At 47.5% G+C, this 27,167-nt stretch overlaps 1 long non-coding RNA gene across 1 annotated transcript in view; it reads left to right on the top strand.

Annotated features, from left to right (window-relative positions):
- Positions 1–27,167, top strand: part of LOC144170292 (uncharacterized) — a 303,473-nt gene that overhangs the window by 100,977 nt on the left and 175,329 nt on the right. The window contains exon 2 of the long non-coding RNA XR_013322598.1: positions 18,718–18,776. This is a non-coding gene — a long non-coding RNA (uncharacterized LOC144170292). The remainder of the gene's footprint in view (positions 1–18,717; positions 18,777–27,167) is intronic.

Raw genomic sequence — 27,167 nt, 5'->3', positions numbered from 1 at the left:
TTCAGCGTCATTCCCAATTTAACGAAGGGTTTCGAGAGACAAACACACTAGAAAAAGGACGCATTGCGAATGTGTTTCGGCAGAGCGCCACGGAGATTATTACGCCACGTCAGGAAAAACAACAAGGCGTCTAGTTTCGTTCTTACGGAGCTCTACGAGATAACCTCAGCAGCCCAGTGGCCACAAACCACGGCATCCCGGCCAGCACGCTTTACACAATATTGTAGGGAAAGGACGCCATCATCCATGCCACTTCATCTAGAATTGCGTAAAAAAAAAAAATAAACTCACGACCACCCCGTACGAGATGTTGGAGGAAGCTCTGCTTACGTGGTTCAATGATATGACAGCCAAGAACGTTCCGCTCAGCGGGGGTGTGGTATTACAAAAAGCGCTGTGTTTCGCGCGCTTGCTGGGGTGGGCAAGCCCCGGCTGGCTTATTATTAACACACGCGCACAAACACACACATACACAAAACGTACACACGCACACACAAAACACACGCAAACAGAAACACAGACTAGCACAGGCACACACACAAACGCATACACAAACACACGCACGAACACACAAGCACCCACACTCCCGGAATACAAACACGCAAACAAGCACACACGCTTATGCACACACACATACACACGCGTGCGCCCGCCCGCGTGCTTCAGGTATACAAACAGAAAAAACTTGGTGACGGTACGGACCAGGTCGATGCCTTGGAGAAGCAGATAGTAACATAGCAAGAAACCTGTACAAGGCGGCGAGAACAGAGAACCACCACGGATAATTGTACCAATGCGACACCAGTGCAGAGGACAATACATACAGCAACAATAACGTGTTTGTCGTAGAAGTCTCAGTTATGAACAATCGTTTAAAGTGGCACACAGACGAAATACAGGGGCGAATCAAAAGAATGATATCACCTTGTCATTGCGCTGGCTTGTAGCAGCGGGCTCGCATGGTAGAGTGGCCGCTTGCCGGTCGGCTTGCTAGCCAACGCGCTGGAAGCTTGTAACGGCTGTTTAGGTCTGAAAGTGGTCTCCAAAATCTATCGAAAAGGTTCGCAAAAGTTGCCGAGGGTGGCTGAGCGATCTTGTTGTGCTTTATTCTGCGTGACACGTTGCTGTAGCTGTGCATTTTATTTCGTTCTGTTTCTTTCTTTTTTCTTTTTTTACTGGGAGGCATGTTTTCCGAAACCTTCACTCTGCAGGATCGACTCAATCTAGGACCATACCTTCATACGGAATTTTATTCCTGCAGCATTCTCACCTTTTTTTTTTCGGCGACACCCAAAAAAAAATAAAATATGAAAAAACCGACGCTCAGTGTCCCAACGCATATAGTTTACATATTACGGAGTGTTACCGTTGCAAGTGACATAGCCTTGAGCGCATTAAAAGTTCTTCGTGAGTGCGAGCCGTATGCTTTAAAGCCCAGATCTCAAAAAGCTAAGAATAAACTTCTAATCTTCACCCGACTGTTCAGTAGTGAGGTGCGGTCACCTTCGCAAAGCAGATCTTTTTCAAGAACCCTTCCATCAATACTAATAAATTACCCATGCAAGTTTAGAGAACAATTTAGGAAAAAATTCCTGGGAGACTGAAGTCTGCTTACGAGGCTTGAATGAGTAAGCATTGCTTCCCCTGGTGGCATTGTACACCTTCTTCGCTTCGGCCTTGTTGGCGTGCGCGCGTGGTCGACCGCCCTTGTTTGGCACAGAAACTGGCGGTACGCTTGACGTCGAAGCACCTTCCGTCCCCAGGTACTTACGGCACACCAGGCAAACTGACCGCCAGACAATACGATGGTACTAATAATGTGGTCTGCACTGTGATATCAAGCAATGTTTTATAAAACATCATTCTGCATTTGGTTAGTTCACAGCACTGAGCGCATCTTTCAAGTCTAACCGTAAGTTGCGCCTCGTCATTGAGCCTACAGTGCCCTCTTCATCGCAGTGATTAATCATTCAGTAGCATTGCGGTGAAGCGGTCCGGACCCTTAAATTTTTTGAAGTGACTATAAGGGAAAGAAATTAATGACAAATGTAGAAATTAGGCACTCGTGTTTACACCTCGTCAATACTCTGAACGCTGTTCGTAACCACCATAATGCTGTTTATATCGGTTTACACTAGCGTCCAGCGTTATGGGGTGCCTAGCGTATTTTTACGTAGATTAACAATTTAGCTCCAAACATTTAGTTTTTCATAAAAATAGTTCCTCCAATTCTTCTATATACCGAGAAACAAATAACCTTACTGACCACCTTATAATGTTCGATCTTACCTCGACAAAGTTTCATTTGGGCGTGATACATGACAGAAGAAGCCTAATAGGAGAAAACACCGGCCAGAAAGGTTTTCCCGTCTAGTTCCGAACAACAAACTTTGTAGCTACTCCGCTTCTGATTCGTTACCCTCCTATAAGCACAGCAGCGCCCTACCAAATATAGAAAAGGGCACTTTTCTGGTGGCCAGGCTTAAAGAATTCCCATATTAAACACAGCGTTAACGGCAGTCTAAACTTTGCACAGCCGCAGCTCTGTATGATACGTTTAGCCAGGATTATTCGCATTCAGGAGGACGGAAAACTGCAGCGGCTATCAGCTCTCGAGTTTCGTGTACATGCATTACATGAGGGCAATACAGTGTCAGTATGTAGAAACGTATAGTGTCAGTATATCGAGGCGCAATAGGACGCCCCGCCATCCAGACTCCCGAAGCCCATCATAAACAGCGAACTCAATGGGATATTGATGTGGGGCAACGACAAGCAGCGGCAGGCAGCTGGAACATATATCTACTGGCGAATGGCCAAGAAAGTTGGGGTTAATTCAGCAGCTCCAGACAACTTCAATGCCGCGACGGCGTCCAATTTATGAGAACTTCGTCCCGAACTCACAGCAGCAGGCACGGAGAACGGAACGCGATCCAGAGATTTCGTGAGCTTCAAGTTATTTTATTTACGACCTGAAGATGGGAGTTAGCCGTGGCGAATAGGGTAAAAAGAAACTCCGCTTACATGCTTCCCAACTCTCGCGCGGTGCTTCTTCTGGGCAAAACGCTGCTAGAGGCTCCCGGAGGAGGGGAAGCAGTTTTTATTTGTCAGCCATGACAGCTGAAATTGGGCTGCTCGATGCCGTCGACAACTCACAAGTAGGAAGGGGCGCGCGCCTTTATCTCGTCCGAGCTCAGAAGGTTGTCTGAAGGGGCGTGTCAAGCCATTTCTGCATAATTCAACATTCGCTAAGGAGTCGTAGGTGTTGTGAAATAACGGGAATGAAATGTACTCTAACAAAACGTTTAACCGGTTTTTTGCTGCCCACCGCTTGCGGGATAGTTCAAATGCACGGTATTTTTCACTTTTATGCCTCGTGTTTAATAAAACTTTATCGCGAAAAGCAAAAGCGCCCGTGTGTACGAAATTTCGGCGCACGTTAAAGATCCCCAGGTGGTCAAAATTAATCCGGAGCCCTCCACTACGGCGCGCCTCATCGCCTGCGTTGCGTCGGCGCGTTAAACCCTACAATCAATTAATAAAACTTTATCAGAACGCAAATTCGATATAGATTTACTCCCGTTTAACTAAACAGTCCAAAATCCTTCAGCCGACTTGGTCTCCCCGAATGACTTCGTACAGTACTCCAAGCCTAACGGTTATAAACTGCCTATCATTTTGTGCCATAGCTCTCGTCTGGGTGTTTTTCGTCAGGTGCACCATTCTATTCTAGCACCATATACCTCCCTCCGTGTGCTTCCGTCGCATATTTTACCGCGCCGTGGCCGCCAGTTCAATGTTGGCGTGGCAGGCCGCCGTACTAAACTGGTACTGGATTCAATGACGAAAGGAAGATGAGGGCTGTAAATGATACCGTTGCGCTCTAAATCTTTCACCTCGAAGCTCAGCCATTAGTGGAACCACCTGCACGCCTTTCTCTCTTCAATCACCCTTCCCACCTTATTCAGGTCGATAGTTAATGACCATTTCAAATAATATTCAACTTCACTCATCTCCTCTCTTTTTTTGTTTTTGTTTTGTTTTGTTCGCTAAAACTGCAACGTACGACTTTCTGTCAGGCGTTGCCTTGAGTGTAAGCGCACGAAAACCAGCGCATTGATTCCGTATACAGTAGAACGGCTCTTGAACTCTGTTGCGGAGTTTCATGTTGCGCGTCCGCGGGCTCTTGTCGAAATTGGGCTCGTAAGCGGGGCACAATGCGCTCGTTCCGCTCCCTCGTTCGTGCAGGCCGGTCGAGCGTGGTGTGCATGGGCACGTGTTGGAGCACCGTTTGGGGGCGCATTGCCGAGCGCGTAAGCAAACTAGCCGCCGGCTTCCTCTCGTTCTCCACGCGCCGGCGGAGCCCAGATGGGGCTGTGCCATGTAAATGGCATGGTTTGAGTAATCACTACGCGAGACGTCACGCGCGGCCGGCCAACGTGGACGGAGAACCGAGTCGGGCGAGCCGCCCGAGGACGCCAAGTGAAAAATGAACCAGCGCTCTACGAGTCTGGCCCTGTGTGTGTGTGTGTGTGTGTGTGTGTGTGTGTGTGTGTGTGTGTGTGTGTGTGTGTGTGTGTGTGTGTGTGTGTGTGTGTGTGTGTGTGTGTGTGTGTGTGTGTGTGTGTGTGTGTGTGTGTGTGTGTGTGTGTGTGTGTGTGTGTGTGTGTGTGTGTGTGTGTGTGTGTGTGTGTGTGTGTGTGTGTGTGTGTGTGTGTGTGTGTGTGTGTGTGTGTGTGTGTGTGTGTGTGTGTGTGTGTGTGTGTGTGTGTGTGTGTGTGTGTGTGTGTGTGTGTGTGTGTGTGTGTGTGTGTGTGTGTGTGTGTGTGTGTGTGTGTGTGTGTGTGTGTGTGTGTGTGTGTGTGTGTGTGTGTGTGTGTGTGTGTGTGTGTGTGTGTGTGTGTGTGTGTGTGTGTGTGTGTGTGTGTGTGTGTGTGTGTGTGTGTGTGTGTGTGTGTGTGTGTGTGTGTGTGTGTGTGTGTGTGTGTGTGTGTGTGTGTGTGTGTGTGTGTGTGTGTGTGTGTGTGTGTGTGTGTGTGTGTGTGTGTGTGTGTGTGTGTGTGTGTGTGTGTGTGTGTGTGTGTGTGTGTGTGTGTGTGTGTGTGTGTGTGTGTGTGTGTGTGTGTGTGTGTGTGTGTGTGTGTGTGTGTGTGTGTGTGTGTGTGTGTGTGTGTGTGTGTGTGTGTGTGTGTGTGTGTGTGTGTGTGTGTGTGTGTGTGTGTGTGTGTGTGTGTGTGTGTGTGTGTGTGTGTGTGTGTGTGTGTGTGTGTGTGTGTGTGTGTGTGTGTGTGTGTGTGTGTGTGTGTGTGTGTGTGTGTGTGTGTGTGTGTGTGTGTGTGTGTGTGTGTGTGTGTGTGTGTGTGTGTGTGTGTGTGTGTGTGTGTGTGTGTGTGTGTGTGTGTGTGTGTGTGTGTGTGTGTGTGTGTGTGTGTGTGTGTGTGTGTGTGTGTGTGTGTGTGTGTGTGTGTGTGTGTGTGTGTGTGTGTGTGTGTGTGTGTGTGTGTGTGTGTGTGTGTGTGTGTGTGTGTGTGTGTGTGTGTGTGTGTGTGTGTGTGTGTGTGTGTGTGTGTGTGTGTGTGTGTGTGTGTGTGTGTGTGTGTGTGTGTGTGTGTGTGTGTGTGTGTGTGTGTGTGTGTGTGTGTGTGTGTGTGTGTGTGTGTGTGTGTGTGTGTGTGTGTGTGTGTGTGTGTGTGTGTGTGTGTGTGTGTGTGTGTGTGTGTGTGTGTGTGTGTGTGTGTGTGTGTGTGTGTGTGTGTGTGTGTGTGTGTGTGTGTGTGTGTGTGTGTGTGTGTGTGTGTGTGTGTGTGTGTGTGTGTGTGTGTGTGTGTGTGTGTGTGTGTGTGTGTGTGTGTGTGTGTGTGTGTGTGTGTGTGTGTGTGTGTGTGTGTGTGTGTGTGTGTGTGTGTGTGTGTGTGTGTGTGTGTGTGTGTGTGTGTGTGTGTGTGTGTGTGTGTGTGTGTGTGTGTGTGTGTGTGTGTGTGTGTGTGTGTGTGTGTGTGTGTGTGTGTGTGTGTGTGTGTGTGTGTGTGTGTGTGTGTGTGTGTGTGTGTGTGTGTGTGTGTGTGTGTGTGTGTGTGTGTGTGTGTGTGTGTGTGTGTGTGTGTGTGTGTGTGTGTGTGTGTGTGTGTGTGTGTGTGTGTGTGTGTGTGTGTGTGTGTGTGTGTGTGTGTGTGTGTGTGTGTGTGTGTGTGTGTGTGTGTGTGTGTGTGTGTGTGTGTGTGTGTGTGTGTGTGTGTGTGTGTGTGTGTGTGTGTGTGTGTGTGTGTGTGTGTGTGTGTGTGTGTGTGTGTGTGTGTGTGTGTGTGTGTGTGTGTGTGTGTGTGTGTGTGTGTGTGTGTGTGTGTGTGTGTGTGTGTGTGTGTGTGTGTGTGTGTGTGTGTGTGTGTGTGTGTGTGTGTGTGTGTGTGTGTGTGTGTGTGTGTGTGTGTGTGTGTGTGTGTGTGTGTGTGTGTGTGTGTGTGTGTGTGTGTGTGTGTGTGTGTGTGTGTGTGTGTGTGTGTGTGTGTGTGTGTGTGTGTGTGTGTGTGTGTGTGTGTGTGTGTGTGTGTGTGTGTGTGTGTGTGTGTGTGTGTGTGTGTGTGTGTGTGTGTGTGTGTGTGTGTGTGTGTGTGTGTGTGTGTGTGTGTGTGTGTGTGTGTGTGTGTGTGTGTGTGTGTGTGTGTGTGTGTGTGTGTGTGTGTGTGTGTGTGTGTGTGTGTGTGTGTGTGTGTGTGTGTGTGTGTGTGTGTGTGTGTGTGTGGAAATTACTCGCTGTGGAAAGCTGTATCGGGACAGAAAAGGAGAGCCTTCCATAATGCCACGAACGCTAAAAAGTTGCTTTCACCTAGTCTGTGTGGCCACAGAGATGCCTTTACGGTCTGGTTACTAATAACATTTTTTTTTCTTATTCCTTTTATTCAGGGACGGAAACTGGGCGTGAGGGACTCAGGTGGTTCTGCAGTGGGTTAATTTAAAACTCCCAGTTTTCTGACCGCGCGGCTATCCGCGTCCCTGGTACGTTCCTTTAGAACACGTTTGCTGAATGCTACGATTGCATTGTCTGTATGGTTCAAATTAGGCTCACATTTCTCGTTGTCACTGCCCTACAGATGCCACGACAAGTGTTAAGGGAACGTCCTCTAAATTTTTCTTTTAAAACTGCAAGAATACATTTTTTTTAAAGACGTGCGGACTGAATGCAAAAATGAAGCAACATGTGAACGTTTTTGATGTGGTTGTTGTTCCGAATTTAAAAAATGGCAGGGGCGGGGTCGATAACCGAGGTAGTAGCACGGACTACACACGTGCATACCGCATGCGCACTAGCGCGAAAACGTTTTATTGCAAATTACCGGCGAGAAAAAGTGGACCGTGATATGACTCTCACTTTCCCCTTTTTTGGGAGGCACAGTTGAGGTGCTACGTAGTTTTTTTTATCAGAATTGCTGTGCACTCTGTGGTCATATTCCATCAGCTGCACGCAAAGCGGCAAGCACATGGAGCGTTTTGCTCGCGTATGGCGGCTGTGGGCGTTTCCTGGCGGCGACGCGAAAAGCGTTGCAGAGTACAATTTACCGCACCACCGTCTTCCAGATAGGTTTCTTTACCTAAAAACCTCCTAAATGGTCAATTTTGGGTTATATTTTCTTGAAGTTGGTCCTCTCCAACGTCCGTTTCGCGTCGCCACTAGAAGACGCCGACGGTCGCCAGACGCGAGCCAGACACGAGCGAGTAAATGACACGTGCACGTTCAGAAAGCTTTTTGTAGGGTTCATCGCAATGCCACATGTCGTGCACTGCCCTAACAACGGTTCTAGCTCTACCAGCCCGTAATACCTACTATGAGCCGAAGCAAGCGGGAGCACAGTGGCTCGCGCGAACCTACCTTTGCCCAGTTGAAATCCATACTTAGCGACGCATATCCTACTTTATATCACTACGCATGTAACAACGTCGGAAAGTACAAGCGCAGTTATCCTTAACTCCACCGGACTGTATCATAGACTGTATCATAAAGACAGTATTACAGACTATCATACATTGTCGTTTTTTACTGCATCCCGATTCCTTCAAAGTGCGACCCATGTTTGCGCGTACAAACCTTTTTCGACAATCTCCACCCTTCTTTGTTGCTTCGTCGCTCGCACAGATTGCCAAAGGAAATTGCTTGTGTTCAGGATCATGACTCATTTGTCCGCCATTTGAAGCGCAGGTTAAACAAGCATTCCTATAAAACAAATTTGTGTTGTGCACAGCACTGCAAGTGCCTTACACTTTTCGTATTTTTTGTACTCATGGTGCTTTAATTTTTCAATTAATTTATTTTTCTTCTTTTTGGCTCGCCTAAATAAAGTTTACCCCTCCTCCTCTTTTGTTGTGTTTTGTAACCTCCACTAGGTTGTTCTAATTGCCGGTTCCGTCCGATTGCCTTTGAATGTCTGAGAGAGAGAGAGAGAGAGAGAGAGATAACACTTTATTTAACCAAGGGTTAGCGCAGCTTGGTGGCCGAAGACCGTAGAGCTTCGGCGACTGTGGCTGCCCGACCCGTGAGTAAATATCCCGTGCTATCCTTCCCACTATGCAATGCACACAAGAACCTTCAGGGTACCTGAATAATAAAAAAAAAAGAACCTGAGCAGTGGGAGGCCATGTTTGGCACCATCAGCCTGGTAGACCAGGGGTCACTACTGGTGCAGCAGGTCCAGCTGATAGCAAAACACATAATAGCCCTGTAAGGCGTTGTGCTGCTGAGCACAAGGTCCTGGCGGGTTCGATTCCCGGCCGCGGCGGCCGCTTTTCTGGTGGAGGCGAAAAGCAAAAACGCTCGTGTGTACGAGATTTCAGCGCACGTTAAAGATCTCCAGGTCGTCAAAATTAATCTAGAGCCCTCCACTACGACGCCTCATCCCCTGCATTGCGTCGGCGCATTAAACCCTACAATCAATCAAATCAATCACATAATACCTCTGACCCCTCCCTGCGCACGGGGCCTCCTTTTGAGCTAATAAATTTTTTTTACCACCCCTGCCGCCCCTAGACAACCTGCCGTTCACGTTCAATACGCACGCAACTCTAAATGTACATGGAATTTCTGTAATCAACTTACGAAAATGTCGCCGTTCGTGACGGAGAAAAGTAAAAATGTTTGCTTGCAATACATACGCAGGGTAAAGCCTCAACAGTCAAGGCAGTGGTGTCGGAAAAGATAGGATATTTACGCTAGCAACCAAGCTAACAGTTGAAACAATTAGTCAAGGAAGAGTACATGTAGGCAAAACCATTCCAAAATACTAATCACAGCGCCAAAGAAACTTCGGGCATGGGAGAGAGAGAAGGCTCTTTATTAGAAAAGAAGGCCGAGAATATCAGTACTTAACCCGTGGAAAAATTAAGAATACACGTTATAATGCGTTTATGATAGCAAATGAAAAAAAAAAGAACGCGTCAAAAATTTGAGGCAAGTTTCGCGATCTCTCCCCAGGTGGCACGCAAAGAGTGGGAAAGAGGGAAAATTGAATAAAATTGAGAAATTTGATATTGCGTTAACTATGGGAGGCATCATACGGGGGGGGGGGGGGCGGAGAGAAGATCCTGAGGCGTGCGAGGGAGAGCGAAAAGCGAAAAGAGCGTGTCACGTTGGAAGACGGCAGACAGCTGCCGTTTTTTAACGACTTTTCGCAGAGAAGCAAGCAGATACACGGCAAAATGTTTTGCAAAGACTTGTCAGTAAAGTAGGGAATGGATGGATGGATGGATGGATGGATGGATGGATGGATGGATGGATGGATGGATGGATGGATGGATGGATGGATGGATGGATGGATGGATGGATGGATGGATGGATGGATGTTACCGCTTTTACCAGCCTTCGCCAAGCTCATTTATGACGTGCTCCGTAAGGACCTCGTAGGTTCCATGTGCTTGTGGTCATTAGGTTACTCAGTGTCCGCTTTTAGAAGGACACCTGACCGACTTAATGCTAACGCGGAGGGCGAGTCTGCCTTGCCTCGAGGTATCGAGCTATTAAGCCCTAGTAGTGGGAGTAGAGCAAGGGGTGTCGACGCATATATCACACTTAGAACCATAATGGGAGCGTACGGTTTTTAATTTGTCGTTTACATTGTAGAATGCCACAATGCGAGCCGCTTTTATGGCCGTATTCTGAATCTGTCCTTCACTTCACGTGTTTTTTCGACTCCGCTGAGTGGAGGATACCGCAATGTTTTTACATGCGAATATGGCTTTCAATGATCTTCTTGACTGGTGGCTGGAGTGGAAGCAGGATTTAGAATACCGGGGGCTAGTTACCCACAGTTAGCCAGCCGTTGACAGAGTTACCCAGCAGTTGTTAGATTGATTGTTACCCGTTCTTAGTTACCAAGCCTTTAAGACGACGCTACACCCCAATATATTTTCAAGAACTTGTACACGTAGAAACCTCATCATGAATTTTTTGTCGAATGTTATTGGACAGTAGGGACATGATCTGGCGTATAATCGATAAATTGCTAGTTTTGCCGCATGTTTTTTTTTCTCTTCAACAACCACTGAAGAAATAGCAGCAAGCACATCCACTTCGCCCATGTTTACGTCTAGGCAAGCGTAGAAAATGTTTCGTATGACAGCAGCCGCAGGTGTTCTTTATTGATTCTTAGCCGTTTACAGCGCATCTTCACAGAGCATGCATCTTCAATTCGTCTTCAGTTATTTTCTATATATAATGGCTATGAAATCAGAAGCAACAAGTCTATTCCTGTGAAGCCCAGTGATCCCCGCAGCTGGGGAAAACTGCGTTTTTTTTTTCGACACAAAAGAAAAACTCTGGGCAGACGGGCAGAATTAACTGGCGAAAATGTTTCACGAGGCCCCCATGAAATTCATACGTATAGCTGGTCAAAACAAAACGAAAAGCACTGAAGTTAAAATCTAATCAATTTGGTCTTTACGCATTGAAGAGTAAAATGATCTGCAGCCTTCTCCTCTATTTCGACGCAAATGTAGTGATGTAGGTGGTATTTGTCAGTTTGGTTACGAATGTGATCTGCGAATTCTTGCTTTATATTTCTTCGGTAAAGTGGGCAGGTGGAGGGGGAAGGCAGGGTGTGGAGGGGAGGGGTGATGGGAGGGAAGAGTTTGTAGAAACTGTGGAGTCGGAATTATGAGGTAGTGCGCGTGCATCTTTCCAGGAGTTCTTCGGCACATGCTTGCGTACGTTCTACTTGGAGGCTCTCAGGCCTGGGGTGCTTTATTATAAAAGAGTTATAAATACCCAAGGTTTATGCGTGCCTGTGGGGAGCATCCAGTCACGCGCTATCGACAGATGGATGGACCCACTGATGTACGGACGGACACATTTCTGAAGGGAATCCTAATAACGCTTACGCATTAAAAAGTTTCGCATTGAGCTCCGTCTACTTCTGCTTGTTTATATAGTTCTTCAGTTACCGAACTTAAACAAACAACAAGCGGGCACGAAAACTACTCTGACCGGTAACGATACACTTCCAGAATTAGTGTAACTTAGTTTAATTAGTTTAATCAGTTTAATTTAATAATTTTATATGCACCTTTTCTTCCTTCCCCGCTTCCAACTCCTCTAGAAATCTACGTGTCACTGTGAATGAGTAACATATCGTTATTCACCGACTATTTTGCATATACAAGCCTGACTTAGAGGTCACGCCGAAAAGTGATTATTTTATCGTACTAAGGAAATAATGTGTCACAGCAGCTGACCTTATTTTGCTGGAATGAGCACAGGGATGATATTGCTTCTTTCTCGAGTATTGATCATAAACCTCAATAAGTGCTCGCGTGGGAGCATTTGTGCTGTTAGAACCATTAATTTCTTTCACTGATCTCCTGACTGGGGTTTTTCACTCAGTAATAATATTAATAAGTTGAAACTTTTTATGTGACTGGGTTCTCCGTCCTCTTCGATTGCATGTATGTTTCGCCGGCCGCCCTAAGGAAAGATCATTTTCCCAATGCTTCTTTTGACCTTCCAGAAGCCATATGACAGACAGAGCCTTTTCAGTCAGTGGGAGTTTCGGTCCATTGGATGCTTTACGAACGTAGGATACCCTTGCAAAATTGGGCGCCAGCCTGCTAAGCAATAAGTAGTTCGGCAAGGCTTCGTGAATGTGGGGCCTCTATAGCAGTCATTAGCTGGGCGCTTGCACATGACCACCGCATTGGTGCCGCGTGACGTTGAGAAACCAACTCCGTCAGCCTTTGGACGAAAGCACCCTGAAGCGACGCTAAACGCTACATATGCTGAACCGGCTGCTTTGTACGCGATAAACCCGTAGGCACCGCACTGGATATTATTTGCCTTCTGCCATGCACGTTAGTTGCGCATTATATTGTGGCAATTTCGCAGTATATTTTGTTGATAACGCAACCATACAGAGCAATTTCGCTTATGGGAAGTTTCCATCGGGAAGCGAGTAGAACCACTTTGTCATGGCAGCATTTCCCGCGCAACCGGCTTTTACTTGGAGTGCCAACTTTGGAAAGAAAGCTTGGAGACGTCTGTGAGGCCTTTGCGTCGCTACGTTAGTCACAAAAAGTTGCTGCCTGAACGTCTATATGAACCGGGTAGAGGCATCTGACCTACGTAATATTGCACACGAAGCCAGCTTTTACAGTCAATATGAAGCATGAAGAAAAAACTTTGCGGGAGACTCAAGAATTTCTCAGTGCCTAGTGGTCAAAGTAATACCGTGTCCTAGAATCCTGGTCATGAGGTAATATACCAGCATTGCTTTGTCCACGGCTGCTTCCACGCCACCCCCCCCCCCTCCACCCCCCCATCTAACGAATGAATGAAGGCAAGATCATTTCTCTCTGCGTCATATTGCGAAGAACGTCATATAATCTGTATTGTGCACTGCCCGGTTGAAAAGCTACAACTAACGGTAAGATCACCATATTTGGTGCCGCTTCATTTTGTATAACACGCGGCACATTCTATGTCCAAAGCAGATATTGGTTTCTGCCGCCTATTTTGGTTTGAGCAGACCGATTTTGTGAAGCCGCGTTAACTCGCGTTTTATTAAACATCTTAAAACAAAATCAACCACGTTTTGTTCCTAACGCAGGTCTATGGAGCCACAGACATCATTCCTTTCATTTTTAAATGCGTCATTTCTATATGGAATCAACCAGTACGCCCGTTTATCGAGCGGTCTGTAACATTCGATGTGCCACGCGTTTATGGAATAGGAAAATGCTATGTTAATAAAATCAAACGTAATGTATGTAGAACAAGATAAATTCGATATAAATCGATGTTGGCGGCTTACTGAAATCACGTTTCCTTTCTTTCGCATACGCTACAGTGTTATTGTCAGCGATCCTGTATACCGGCGCCTTCACCTTTGCACATTCCTGTTGTCGCTGCGCCCGATTCAAACTTCATGCGGGTGCTTCCTTCTGGCTGCGGAGTCGTAGTTTCCGGGTTGTTGTGATGACATCTTTCCGTGACCGCTTGATGAGCACGGCTGATAACCACAGCAGCTTCGGACGGCTAGCGTCGCCGGAGAATCGCTCAATGAGCTTAGTAACGCACTAGTAATGCTAGTATTTCTTTGGAAAAAAGGCATCATTGGCCGTCGAACAAAAGCCGTGAGAGCTACAGAACGCGGGATCCTTCAATTAAAGCAAAAGAAGGTATGCAGCCTTTAGTGTCCCTTGAAAGACGTACTGGGTGGCGCTAAATTGCAGGTGTCCCGTTTGCCTACCGGATTAAAGAATGTTATTCTTAGGGGTGGCCGCTTCAAGTGCACGTCTCGGAAGATTAACAATCAGCTCTTATCTGCTTTCTGTGCAGCTACACAGTCTAGTTTGCTTTCTTAATGAATTTTCGGGAGAAAAAAACTCAGGGAAGCTTGCACTCACGCGCAAGACTTGAAGGGCGAAGCTGATGAAGGTGAGCATTGCCGGAAACATTGTTAAGTTTCAGTATTATTGTTTATTGTTTATTTGCATAGTTGCGGTGCTAGTGATCGTCGTCATATGCATCGCAGATGCCTTCTTCGCGGAGAGTGGTGGATGCAAAGTCATCCTCAGCATTCTAGACTTCCACCAGCTCTTCGTCATCGACTCGAGGCAGCGGTGGCGGGGTCTGCAAGTCGTCTCGGGAAGGATTGGCACAACAGTAGCCATGTCTCCAATTACCCATAATGCTTCTAGAGAATGCGGTGGCCGCGGTGACCTCTGCCATGCAGGGTGTCTTTTCATCTTTAGCGTTAGTGGTGGAGTTTTTGTTGAGATGTGCGGTAGCGCGTGACGAGAGGGATGTAGTTTTTAAAGACGATAGTCTTTCTTGGGCTACTTAAACCCAGTAATTTTGGTCTGTCTGTCTGTCTGTCTGTCTGTCTGTATGTCTGTCCGTCTGTCTGTCCGTCTGTCTGTTGTGACTCGATTCAGCCACCCGGCCAAAGTCAAATTGATATTGCGCAATAGTCTTATACACTCACAGCCTCATGTAAACGTCTAAGCTCGGTTTATATGTTCATACTTGTCAACTTTGTTGAACAAGAACAAGACATTACGCAATTATAAGACAGGAAATTAGTACACGAGGGATATTTACAGTGTTCCTTTATTAAAAAATTAATGGGTGCTTGGTTTTTCAATATCAAATGATATTCTACATCTACTGCAGAAAACCGCCGCCTCCTGGCGGCATTGAAAAATCACGTGGCAACAGCAACGAAAGGTTCCACTAGGTTCCACGTTCTGCTTGGAACGCACGTGGAGCACGGCCACGCGGCTCTATAAACCTTCTAGTCGGCCGCCTCCATTCACGCGCGTCTCCGCCGTACTGCAGCGCTGGCATCGAGGAACCCGGCCTGTTGCAGTGGAACGCGGTAAATTCAAATCGCCTTGCGCAAACCTTTAGTGTGTTTACCTTGGAATGAGCGCGACGGTACAGGAACAGCGTTACAAATGATATTCTACATCAGGAACAAATGATATTTTACATCTACTGCAGAAAACCGCCGCCTCCTGGCGGCATATGAAAAAATTACTCCCACCTCTCCTCGCGGGAACCCCTGTGTTGATGCGACGCATGGGGGGTTCCGTTGTTGTTTACGTTAGGTTGATTCTCGTGAAACGCGTGAAACGTGCCGTGAACCCCCTGCCGCGGCTATGACGCAACGTGGCGCGGCTATGACGCAACACAATCCAACACAATCCGCTTTAATCCAATTCAATCCAATCCAAATCCAAATCCAAATCCAAGCCAAGCCAAGCCAAGCCAAGCCAAGCCAAGCCAAGCCAAGCCAATCGAATCCAATCCAATGCCCCTCGCGAAAGAGAGTTCGCTATCGGAGAGGAGAGGGGGTGAGCGGCGGATAGCGCAGCTCGCGCGGCGAGGAGAATGGGGGAGGGGTGTGGACGGACAACGACAACGCCGTATGGAGGGAGAAGGCGAGGGAATGAGATGCCGTCGCATCTAAAATCACGCGGCAAAGCAACGAAAGGTTCCACTAGCTAGGTTCCACGTTCTGCTTGGAACGCACGTGGAGCACGGCCACGCGGCTCTACAAACCTTCTAGTCGGCCGCCTCCATTCACGCGTGTCTCCGCGGTACTGCAGCGCTGGCATCGAGGAACCCGGCCTGTAGCAGTGGAACGCGGTAAATTCAAATCGCCTAGCGCAAACCTTTATGTGTTTACCTTGGAATGAGCGCGACAGTACAGTAACAGCGTTAGAGGTGAGCGGGAAAGCAAAGGGGGGCATTTCCTTGGCAAATGTCTACAAAGACTTTCGTCTTTTGACGACATTTGCAAAGAAAGGAGCAGATACGCGGCCAATTTTTTTCTTTCCTAAATCCACTGCGCGAGCCGGAGATTCGGCGGTCGCCGCAAGGCACGCGCCCACGAGCGCTGGGCATTTTTTTGCGTTCCTCGGGGTCTTTCCCAGCATTCTTTTTTGCTAAAGCCACTGCGCGTGCCGGGGACGCTCGGTGGTCACTACGGGGCACGCGCTCACGGGCGTTCGCATTTTCTTGGTATTTTTCCCTGCAATGCCGAGCTTGTGGCTTGTACAACAGGTCCGCTGTTAGAAACTTAATGCCAAGCGTTTTTATTTTGTGCTGTTTTCTCGCCCCTTGCTTTAGAGCTAGCAAGTATCTCTTCAATGTGGTCAACATATCAACGCGCTCATAGACACTGAATTACGTGAAGTGGTGCACAATCTTTGCCGAGGAGGCTAGTTGTGCCCTCCTGTTGAGATAAAAGGTAAAGTGAGAGAGAGAGGGAGAGAGACTAAATGCTTATTGTGAACAAACGGAGACAGGGCCGCCCTTACTCGCTACAAGAAGGGACTTCAGTCCAGGTATTTCCTTGAGCCTTGGCTTCTGTCCACGATGGGTAACCACGTGTACCTGGTGGTCAGCGCGACCGAAGCTTGTCGACAGGTCCTCACTGCTTTGGGTATGGGTGTCGAGTGTTGAGGCAAGCTGATACTGAGTGTTAGGTGTTGTTGAGAGAAAGACAAAAGTGGCAAGTGGGGGTGTAAAGAGTTGGGGAGATGTTTTGTAAGACTGATGTCTTGTCGAAAGCGTTGACTTGAAGGCCACGGAACATGAAGTCGAGTCATAAATAGTAAAATTTATGGGTTCTCTAATAGCGAATTTTCAAATTCGAACATTCCAAGAAGAAAAGATGGCTTTGACTATCGGGCTGAGTACCAATTTTTTTTCTCTTGATATACTATCCTATTTTTCAAAGCAAGCTCGGGTCGAAATAAATGCGAACGGGAAGAGAAAGCAGAACACGTATTCATGCTTTGACGTTCGCCAGTATGTGATGCTTGCATGATTCACTCCCCGGCCCTACGTTTTAGCGCTACAGCAAGTTCACCAGTAGATAAAAACCAAATTTCGAATTCCGATTCAAATACGAATCAAATAACCCGAATTGCTCGCTTCACATACACCTAGCAAAATGCCAAACCTCAGTTCCTCGGTTGGCTCAAGAAAAATAAAACCTCTTGCTTCAGTTGCACAGCGGATGGCGTGCTATCGTGACGATCAATAAAAAGAATGTATCTCCTTTTTCCATGCGCGCCCTGCAATAAAAATCGATTTGCAGCAGCAATTAATTCGCACCAGGAGGGAGGCTCAAGTGCGCAGTAATGATGGGTCTCTTCTTTTCGTAACTTTCACCGGGAGGCGCCGACGCTCGGAATCTGGAAAGTGAAATGAGCACCGAAACACATGCGCTGATTGTTTTCGGAATCAAGCGTTGTAAAGTTGGAGGCGCAATCGAAACGCGCGCAGGAGGTAGTGGGAAGGGACCAGGGGTTGCTTTAATTCGGGTATGGGAGGCGATTACTCCGGCCACCGCCGGGTGGTGAAAAGAAAGGAGGAATCATGTGAAATAATGAGTTCAAGGGCGGGAGCCGCCGAGCCAGTGCGCGAAACCTATAAGTTGCCATACATGCCCACGGCTACAAGCGACGACCTAATCGACCATGTAGACATGGATTTACGGTCCCCAGCGTGAGGAGAGCCACGGTGGGGCGCCAAAGTCTGCTTGTTCATACCTATACGTGAGGGGGCGACCCGGCCACATCCGGCATCTAGACAAACGAGAAGCCCACCAGACGAGCAGCAATGCAGTACGCTGCTTATTCCACCAGTGCACCTAGCATCCCCTGCCCCTTGCACTACAAGTCGGCTGCTCGGTGCTCCGCCCCCCCATTAGTTCTGCAGGGCAGGCTGCAAAACAATTAACAGCGCCTGGTCCCTTATAATCTTGGATTATGGAGAACGGAGAATACTCACGAGGCGTATATCAGCGGTTTCCGTGCAGTCTGCTCTAAAGTCGCAAGATCTCAGTAAAAGCATCCCGGCCCCATCAAAACCTGACCCACAACGCCAATAATCAAACGTTAACTTCTTGAAGCATCGTGTATCTTTGAATACGCTACAGATTAACAAGGTTGTTCAGATGCAGATACCTGCTTTGTTTTGTTTTTATTTGTCGAGCAAGTCGCGATCCTCATGCAACAGCGCTAATGAAAGGTAATTTCGGAGATACATGTACTTTCCATAGTGTAAAATTGTGGTCGTGAATGTAACGAACTTCTTCAATTTTCCAAGTGCTTTATTCTGAATAAAGTACAATTCCCTTACACATCACCGACTTGGTGGCACCCGAACAAAAACCGGCATTGTTTAGTGGTGCGGGTGGGAGAGAAACACGCGGTAAATTAATCGCTGTATTTTGTTTTGTGTGAGATACAGAATATGCGGACTTTCGCGTAAAATTCCACGTATAGTGCCCAAGTCGCTCAGGACATTATGAAAATATTTTGGCATGTTGCTTAAAACTTTCCTACTTGGGCTCACTGCGAAAAAATAAACGCTTATATGGGTATGGAAAGTCTCGACGTTTCTCATCAATTCTCTACAAGACCCTGCGCTTTCAACCACGTACGTGGGACTGTGGTAATGCCGTTAAAGTAATATGTTGCCTCTCGTACCGTAATGGTCTAGGGAGGCCCGCACGAGCTGCATTTTATTGCCACAAAACATGAGCACACTGCGTGTTCGGATGTTTTCCAGCTCGCTTAAAACACGCGCACACACTGAATGGCCCTTAAGGATTTAAAGTGCACCATACACTCCAATACTAGTCACCCCCCCCCCCCCTTATATATTATTCAGTCCCTTCAACACTACACAAGATGATGTGTCGTATTCGTCTTGTTGTGCAGGAACATCACGTGGTCAGCCAGAAGACGAGGCTGCGAGTGCGCCTGTGACATCCGTTCAAGTAAGCATTTAAATTTTTAACAGAATGAAAACCTGAAACATTTGGTGGTGATTCGGGGCGGTCGAAGTGCGGGCACACCACAAGAACACGGAATGCCAAATGGGACGGCTCAAAGGCAGTGTGCGATGTCTCCGCCAAAAAAGAGAAGAGCTATCTAGAAGAAAGTATTAAAACATTTAAGCAACAAGAGCAACTAGGGCCTGGCCTGTCTTATAAGTGAACATAGGATACATTGGGTGTTCCAAACGTCTCTGGGGAATCGTAGAAAAGGGACGGAAACTCGTGCAAATCCAACACTGCGGTTTTTAATAACTTCGGCTTTTTTCTCCTCTCTGTAGGCCGCCACTCTTGGGCGGTAGCATTTAATATATCATGTGAGTTTTCTTCATAAATGACAGTGTTGCTTCTTTATATTTTTGTGGCTCACGTTATGACCACTTTCGGTGTATTCTCACTTAACTAATCTATTTTCTATAGCACTTCCGATCTGTTTGAGAATGGGAGCTGGAGGTTAAAAAAGCTCAAGCCTGACCTCAAGCTCAAGCCTGAGCTCCAGGAATTATTTCCTTCTTGTGTTTTTCCGTACACTTACTTCAATAGAGAGTTTTAGCTAACCGTGTTACTGTGCCGTTACCGCCGTACCGTGACGCCACTGCGCGTCCGAGAGCGGTTACCGTGCACGGTAGTTATGTTTTACCGTCTCCACCGAGCTCTCTGCGCCTGCGAAGTGTACCTCGCGTCTTGATTACAGCAAATGCAGTGCGCGCGGCGCTTGATGCTTGGTACAGGTGATAAACTTAATCTAAGTTGATGGTGCGTATTACGTTATTCTTGTTAAATGATGCTCAAAAGTACTACAAACGACGATATTTCTAAGATGGGAAAAAAATGGCCGCCACTTCTCGTACGCGCATGCCTCAAAGGTTCAGGAAAGTTTCTGAGCTGGCAAAGCGCTTTTACGCCTCTAAAATCGTGCTTGGTAAGGTAGTGTAGCTTATTGCGTAATTACCACAAATATTTTACTGATTTGATGCCGAAATATTTAGCGTACGACGGAATTCTCGTTTTACTCTATTGGATGTTAATTGTGCCCACTAGGAGGTGACATCGACACCATGTTTTCTTCAAAGTCGTACGGTCATCATCATCATCATCATCATCATATCAACATCATCAGATATATTTAGGTCCCCTGCAGGACTAAGGCCTCTTCCATCGACCTCCAACCGTTCCTGTCTTGCGCTGCCCGAGTGCGTTCGTTGCCTCCGAATTTTCTTATTTCGTCCCTTCATCTAATGAATGGCCTTCCTCTTCTTCTAGACCCGTGTCGCGGCCATTCTTTCTTTCAGCCGCCATGTCAGAAGCCTGATAACAATGTAGGAAGGCCCTAGGCCCTCTAATTTTTGAGACGGGCCCTACAAAAAACTACATTCAGAGCCCTTCAAAGTCGGCTTCATTACTCTACACAAATGCTTCTCTAGGAACACATTTTGGGGGGAAATATAAGGGGTTCTGTATGAAAATATCAAGTCCTTAGGGCCTTATACTAAGTATCTTCATAAATCCCGTGAAGCGCTGCCTCACCCCTACAAAATGCTTGTACCACGCCCGTTTACAGTCGGCTTCACTGCTATGCAGAAATGTATACCGGGGAACATTTCAGGGGTGAAGCACCTTAGGGACTCGGGCTGTCCGCATCTCCTGTCGCCGTCTCCTGAAGTCACGGCACTAAAACGCCGACACACGTTTTCCAACGCCTTGCGCTAGAATGTAACTCATACGAAAAGAAAAGTGTATAATGAATAAAACCAGTTCAAAATCAACTAACATGATTTAAAGATTTATGGAACGCCCCCTGTCCGCTCCAGCAATCATCAAGCACAACAAGAGGCTATTGGTAGACGGCTCATCAGTTCGGGTGGTCGGTCGAAGCAAGAAAATGCGTGCTTACCTGGTGCCAGGGCCCCGTTGATCGCTCAGGACGAGCCCCCAGGGCGAGGCGCGGGCATTGCGCTGCACTCACGTTTGACCCCTGCCACTTCCTCAAACTGGGGCAGATGGGGCATGCAAATTGCTTAAATTTGGTTCAGCGCAAGAGGGGACACCACCGCCTCAGCAAGCGCGCAACTGCTCCTTCCACCGGCGCTTCTCCGGCGCCCAATCAGCGCGTGGCGCGTGGCAAGAGAGAGACTCATAATCTTTGAATACACTTATACGCTGCATGCTTCACACTCCCCAGGCTTCACGTTAGTGGAGATGGCCCGTTTTTTAAATGGTCATGCAGGCGGAAAGCTAGAACGCCCGTGTGCAGAGATTTCTGTGCCCGAAAAGGACCCCCGGGTGGTCAAAATAAATCCGGCGGCTTCCTCTACAGCGCGCCTCATAGCCAAGGCGTAGCTGCGGCGCGATAAACGCACACAATTCCTTTGAATTTTTTAATGGGCAATATAACAGTTGTTATGTAAAGATATGAAGACCCTAGTGCCTTGTATCAACTACCTCAATAAAACCTCATGAAGCGGGGCATAGCACGGTGTATAGCGCTTTTGTCAAGTCCCTTTAGAGTAGGTTTCACTGCTATACACCACGCACGGCTGGGAAAACATCTTGAGGGCAACATTTGAAGTTTGATATCTAAGTATTTTGAAGTTTGATATCTAAGTATCAGGGCCAAAAGGCCTTTAATGAGGTACCTACATAAGACCCTATGTATTTCTATTAAGCGCTATACAACGAGCCTATTAAAAGTCGGCTGCTGGTATACACAAGTGCATTTCCGCAAAGAAATTTTTAGGGGAAATATATTCAAATATCAAGGCCGTAGTGCTTTTTATAAACAGCATTTTCTACGTGGCGAAAGTGCAACACATCGCGTCATTACATACGGAAGGACTGGTTGCCTCGTCGAGTCCACATGGAAAGGCTCAAGCAATAAAAAAAGAATCAAAGGCCCCGCTGGAGGGGCTCGGGACAAATCCGATAATCTTGTCACGAAATTATGCGCCATAGCTTAGTGTGGGTGCGTGCGAGTTACGTCTTGTTTCAGTATTAGGTGTGGTCCCTGGATGAAATGTATAGTTTGAAAATGTGGGTTCCGTGTTATTTTGAAAATGCTCGCTCGGAAGCAGCTTCGATGGTTTGTGGTAAACTTTTGTGGCTCATACTTTCTTGCACGGTTCTCCAAAAATTGCACGAACTTTAAAAACGCTCCTGGCTGTGCCCTACTTGGCCATTTCTTTCGAGCTCGCCTTGCTGCTACAGCATGCAATTTTCTCCAGGGCCTTCCGGAGATGGCAACCAAGCCGTCAGTTTCGGCTGGCCATCACGCGCGTACGATAATTTTCATGCTTGACCAGAACACGCCTGGGGGCCATTGATTTTCCGACACACGAGCCTCGCCCATATGGCGATGGCTCCCGTGATAACAAAAAGAATTGACCACATCTTTCCGCGGGGGGAAACCATGGGGTGATGCGACGCATCTGGGCGGTGTTTGTTACGGTTGCGCCGACCATCGCGGTAGCAGACCTGTTAGTCTCCATTCAAATCATCGGTGGTCATCGGATGTCATCGGAGCGGCGGCGGTGCAGCGACTGAGCGGAGCGGCGCAGTTATCGCGTTTATATGTACCGCGCGTTAACGGTGAGGGGAATGAGAGAGAGAGCAGCGCATGCGCATGTGTTAACCGAGCGCTAACGCGCGCTGACGCACAGTTGGCGTTGCGGTGAGAGTGGGCGCTAACACACAGATGGCGCTGCGGTGAGAGCGGCGAAGTCGGTTGCTGACAACCGACGCCCCGATTCAAAGGGAAAGCCACTAATCATCATCATCATCATCGTTACCGCGCAGCTGGCGTGGCGAGGAGAATGGGGGAGGGATGCGGACTACGGCTGGACGCCGGAGGGACAAGGCGAGTTAAAGGGATGCGTCGCATCTAAAAGCGTGGCCGCCATTCCAACTGCCTCCCAGCCCTGGCAGCATCTCCCTCTCTTCAAGGTCACTATAGTGACCACTGATTTTGTCTCGCGCTGCTACAGCGTGGGTACTTTCGGAAGAAATTACCCAACACAGCCTTCGCCTGTGAAAAGGAGAAGGAGGAGGTTAAGATTCGTGTACTTACCTTTATTTGTTAGACTGAGAATTCTTGGTACACCCACTTGGTACACCCACGAGACTTCCTGGTAGCACGAGGACGCGGGTATGATTTTGGCTTCAGCTGCCGTCTTTCTGACGGAGCAGAAAAACAAACAATGCCTGTGTGTCCAGATTTCGTCGCACGGTAAAGACACCCAGGCGGTCGAAATTAATCCATAGCCCACCATAGGCCAGGTGCAGCTGGGGTGTGTTAAAACCCCTACATTTGTGTAAGGCTCGCCGCTGTATATTCTACACTCACGTAGAGACGAGAACCCCGCATGCGACTAAGTGCTACTGCTCATCAGCACATGCCGCAATTCTTAGCTGACGTGGGCATAATGGCTAAACATTTCCACTCGCGCGACTGATCTCGCTGGCTCCAAGCATGAACCGGCTTTGGCTTTACTAGCGGCGGCGTATCGCCTAAAACTAAAGCAACGGTGCATACCACGGTCAGTGCAGCCAGAAAAACTGCGGGTGGTCCAAAAGCCCTGTCTCACGCCCTGCTTCATTGGTCGTTGAGTAACCGCCCTGCACTTTAAAGTGGTAAACGACCTTTTGGAAGGTCTTGTTCCGCGTTTTGGGACGTCAGGTTGCTCTTATTACTAATTGCTCCAAGTTCGGCGAGCTTTCTCCTTCTCTTAAGTTATCTTGCATGACTAGGAAGTTATCTTGCATGACGAGGAGCTACTTAAGGTTAAAGGAAAGCGAAACGCAGCTATAATGAAGCATAGAGCTCTGTGGGGGTATAACAGATATGAAGTAGTAAGAGGAATGTGGAAAGGAGCAATGGTTCCGGGTCTCACGTTTGCGAATGCTGTACTTTGCTTAAAATCAGACGTTCTATCAGGCTTGGAAGTAAACCAGAGAACGGTAGGACGTTTGGCCTTAGGCGCGCATGGAAAAACAACTAACGAAGCAGTTCAGGGAGATATGGGCTGGGCGTCGTTTGAAGTTAGAGAAGCACAGAGTAAAATATGCTTTGAGATGAGGTTGAGGGCAATGGATCAACGAAGGTGGGCAGCTAAGGTATTTAGGTACCTATACTTGAAAAGCGTGGACACGCAGTGGTTCAGAAAGACCAGAAGGCTAACGATGAAATACGGAAAGAACAGGGGAGAATCCAAAACAGCCAAGGTAACCAAAAAAGAGGCAAGGCAGATTGAAACGAATAAATGGAGGGAAAAAATGGAAGCTAAAACGTCGTTACAGGTGTACAGAGCTGAGAAATTGAACATCAGAAAGGAAAATTTCTACGATAATTCCCAGGGCAGTGCTTTGCTTTTTGAGGCTACAGCAGGTTGCCTGCGAACTAAGAGTTTTGTGGGGAAGTATTCTCAAAATGATGGGGTATGCGCGGTCTGCGAAAAAGAAACAGAAACTATGCGGCACATAGTGTTAGAATGTGAGGGTATCCATCCAAATCTACATGAAGGGAATATTGGGCTTCCAGAAGCCCTAGGATTTAAGGGTATCAGAGAGGAAGTTAACTTCAAAGCTGTCGAGGGGACGAAAAGAAGATTAGAATGCTGGTGGGCGAAAAGCAGAGAGGGGAATATTGCCTAGGGCAGTTACCACCTGTAACAGGAAAAAAAAGTATTTCGGGCCTAATAAGCTTCAGTGCCTGCCCTAAGCAGCGCTAGTATTAAAGGAGCCATGAAGAGAAAATGCAAGTTGGTTTTATTCGAAAGATTTCGTGTTCTATAGTGCCCCCAGCGCTTGTCCGGATACAAACGGTGCTTTATTCACTGAGAAATTAAACAATTTAGGTTAAAATTTTGATTTTCCCGCTCAATCGTGCGTTTTCGTGGTCCCAAGTGACATCACGGGAACCGACCGCTCTGCAGCCTAGAATACCTTCATTCACGCATCCGGCGTACAGGGTAGAGACACGTATACGCTGGCGCCGCCATTTTCGGTTGCTCGCTCGCCGCCGAAGCAAGTCATTGTGTCAAAACCGCGCTAAAATTATCGCCGCAACGCGGTTTACTGAAGAAGTTTGAATCATATTGTCTGTTTCGCGTTGCTGGGTCTCGTGGGAAACGAAAAGAATAACGCGTTGAGCCCGTTGGCCCAATTGCGGCGGCACGGGACTGTTCAAAGTTTGTCTCCACCCTGTACAGCGGTGTTGGTTTGTTCCCACGTTTCTTTACGTTCCGTAACCTAGATGGCGCCACCATACCGTGGCAAGCGTTTGGTTTGTTTGAGCCCGCATTTAAACCTGGCTTGTTTTTGTTCTGGGAGAAAATATTCGTTCCCTGAAACAGTGCTCGCTCGACAAATGGGGTCACGTAAGACACCATTGCTTGCGTCAATCGGCCAGTGTCGTCTGAGACAACCCCAAGCCCCGTAGTGCTGTGCAGCTGGCTAAACCAAGCATGCTGTGCGCAGTGCGAACAGCAGAACGCATCAGTACTTCTATGTTTACATGTGCTTTCGTAACTTCCACTGTTTGTCCCATCATTCTTATTGCTTTGTAAAGAATGTGCCCTAAATTTAAGCGCAAATCGCTCGTTCGTCTAGTTTGTAAGCTCTACCTAATTTTCGTCTGCTCCTGCCAGCCTCCGCCAATCGCAGAGCTTAGCTCATGTGACATCATAGGTTCAGTTGCGGGAAATGAGCTGGTGGGTCGCATGACCATTCCCGTTTTTCCTAATTATGTAGCTTATTTGAGCGAAGTTTACGTTAAAAATGGTGTCAGTATGATTCTAACGAGACAATCTTTTGAATGAACCAAACTTGTGTTTTCTCTTCATGGCTCCTTTAAACCAAGAGTGTAAAACATTGTTGTATTAGTCCTTTTTAGTAAGATGACATGTCATCACCCCGCTTCAAAGGGGAAACCAATAGCAATCATCATCATCATCATCAGATAACATAAGGATGATGATGATGATGACACAAGGAAAAAAACGCTTCCCGTGGTCGGAATCGAACCTGGCTCCCTCGCTTATGAAGCCGACGTCTATCGGTTGCGCCGTTCCGACACGGTAGACAGGGGGGGTTCAGCTTTCTCGTGTGGTTTCCTGGTCCGTCCTTTGAGTTTAATTTGATTGATTGTGGGGTTTAACACACCGACGCAACCGAGGCGATGAAGCGCGCCGTAGTGGAAGGCTCCGGATTAATTTTGACCACCTGGGGATCTTTAACGTGCGCCGAAATCTCGAACACGTGGTCGTTTTTTGGCTTTTCGCTTCCATCAGAAAAGCGGCCGCCGCGGCAGGAATCGAACCCGCGTAGTTGGGTTCCGCAGCATAGCGCCATAGCAACTGAGCCACCACGGCGGGTTCCTTTGAGTTTGGATTATGACTCGCAGGCAGTTTGCACTTTGATAGTTGACGCTTGGACTTTGACTCTCAGACGGTTTTCCCTTTGACTGCTGGCGTCTTGACTTTAATTGCAGCGGCTTTGACTTTGGCACTTCGCCATTTGATATTCGCATGCATAAACACTTCGCGTTTCAAGCATTGTCGTCGTTAGATGGCGGGGATTTAATATTTGTTCTGATGTTGTCATCGTGCTAACAACATTTATTTTTGTAGTAAAGCCCGTCGGCGTTCTATGAGCGCGACCTGTACCCATTACAGAAAAAAGTAAGGAATTGTATTTATGATTTCCGGACAACGAATGCACAATATTACGCGTATAATGCCTCCTCTGTTTAAGTTACTGACGCTGCTTAAAAAGTAATCCGTCACTTTTATTGTTCGAGTTTCAATCACAATAGGTCCATTTGACGGAAAACATGATAAGTAGGTTGCTAATTTTTTTTACAGCGAAGCTGTTAATGCTACTTCGCAGGAAGTCTTTCATGACCACCGTCAGTGTGGACATCACAGGAAACAAAGACTTTCCGCTCTCCAATCCGCTCCTTACTTTGTAAATGGCAGATAGATGTTTCCTTTGAGCTAAAAAATCTTGGCAAGTATGAACCACTTTTAGTAGTGGGACGATTTTGCAACCCCAGCTATAATCTCCTTAGCAGGGGCTGTGGTGGCTGAGACGCTTTTTTTGTTTGCTGTGTGGTACCCCATAAGGCTAAGCTAATAATGGCTTCCAGAAACAGACGTCCGAAAATCGATGCCAGAAAAGTGGCGCCAAAATATGCTGGCCGAAAACCTGCAATGCTAGGATTCGCCAAGGTATGATCCGTGTATGAAACATTATGCTTCGAGTCCTAAATGCGTTGCATGCTACACTAGACGAGCAGGTATACATGGTGGGAATTCCCGCGTCTTTTTCGGTTAGAAGGCT

The sequence above is a fragment of the Haemaphysalis longicornis genome, unplaced genomic scaffold (genome assembly GCF_048455015.1).
Source record: "Haemaphysalis longicornis isolate Haplotype H1 unplaced genomic scaffold, Haemaphysalis longicornis Haplotype H1 scaffold_1, whole genome shotgun sequence".
Classification (NCBI taxonomy): domain Eukaryota; kingdom Metazoa; phylum Arthropoda; class Arachnida; order Ixodida; family Ixodidae; genus Haemaphysalis; species Haemaphysalis longicornis.
The sequence above is the reverse complement of the archived record's forward strand: the minus strand, read 5'-3'. Positions and strand labels throughout refer to the sequence as shown.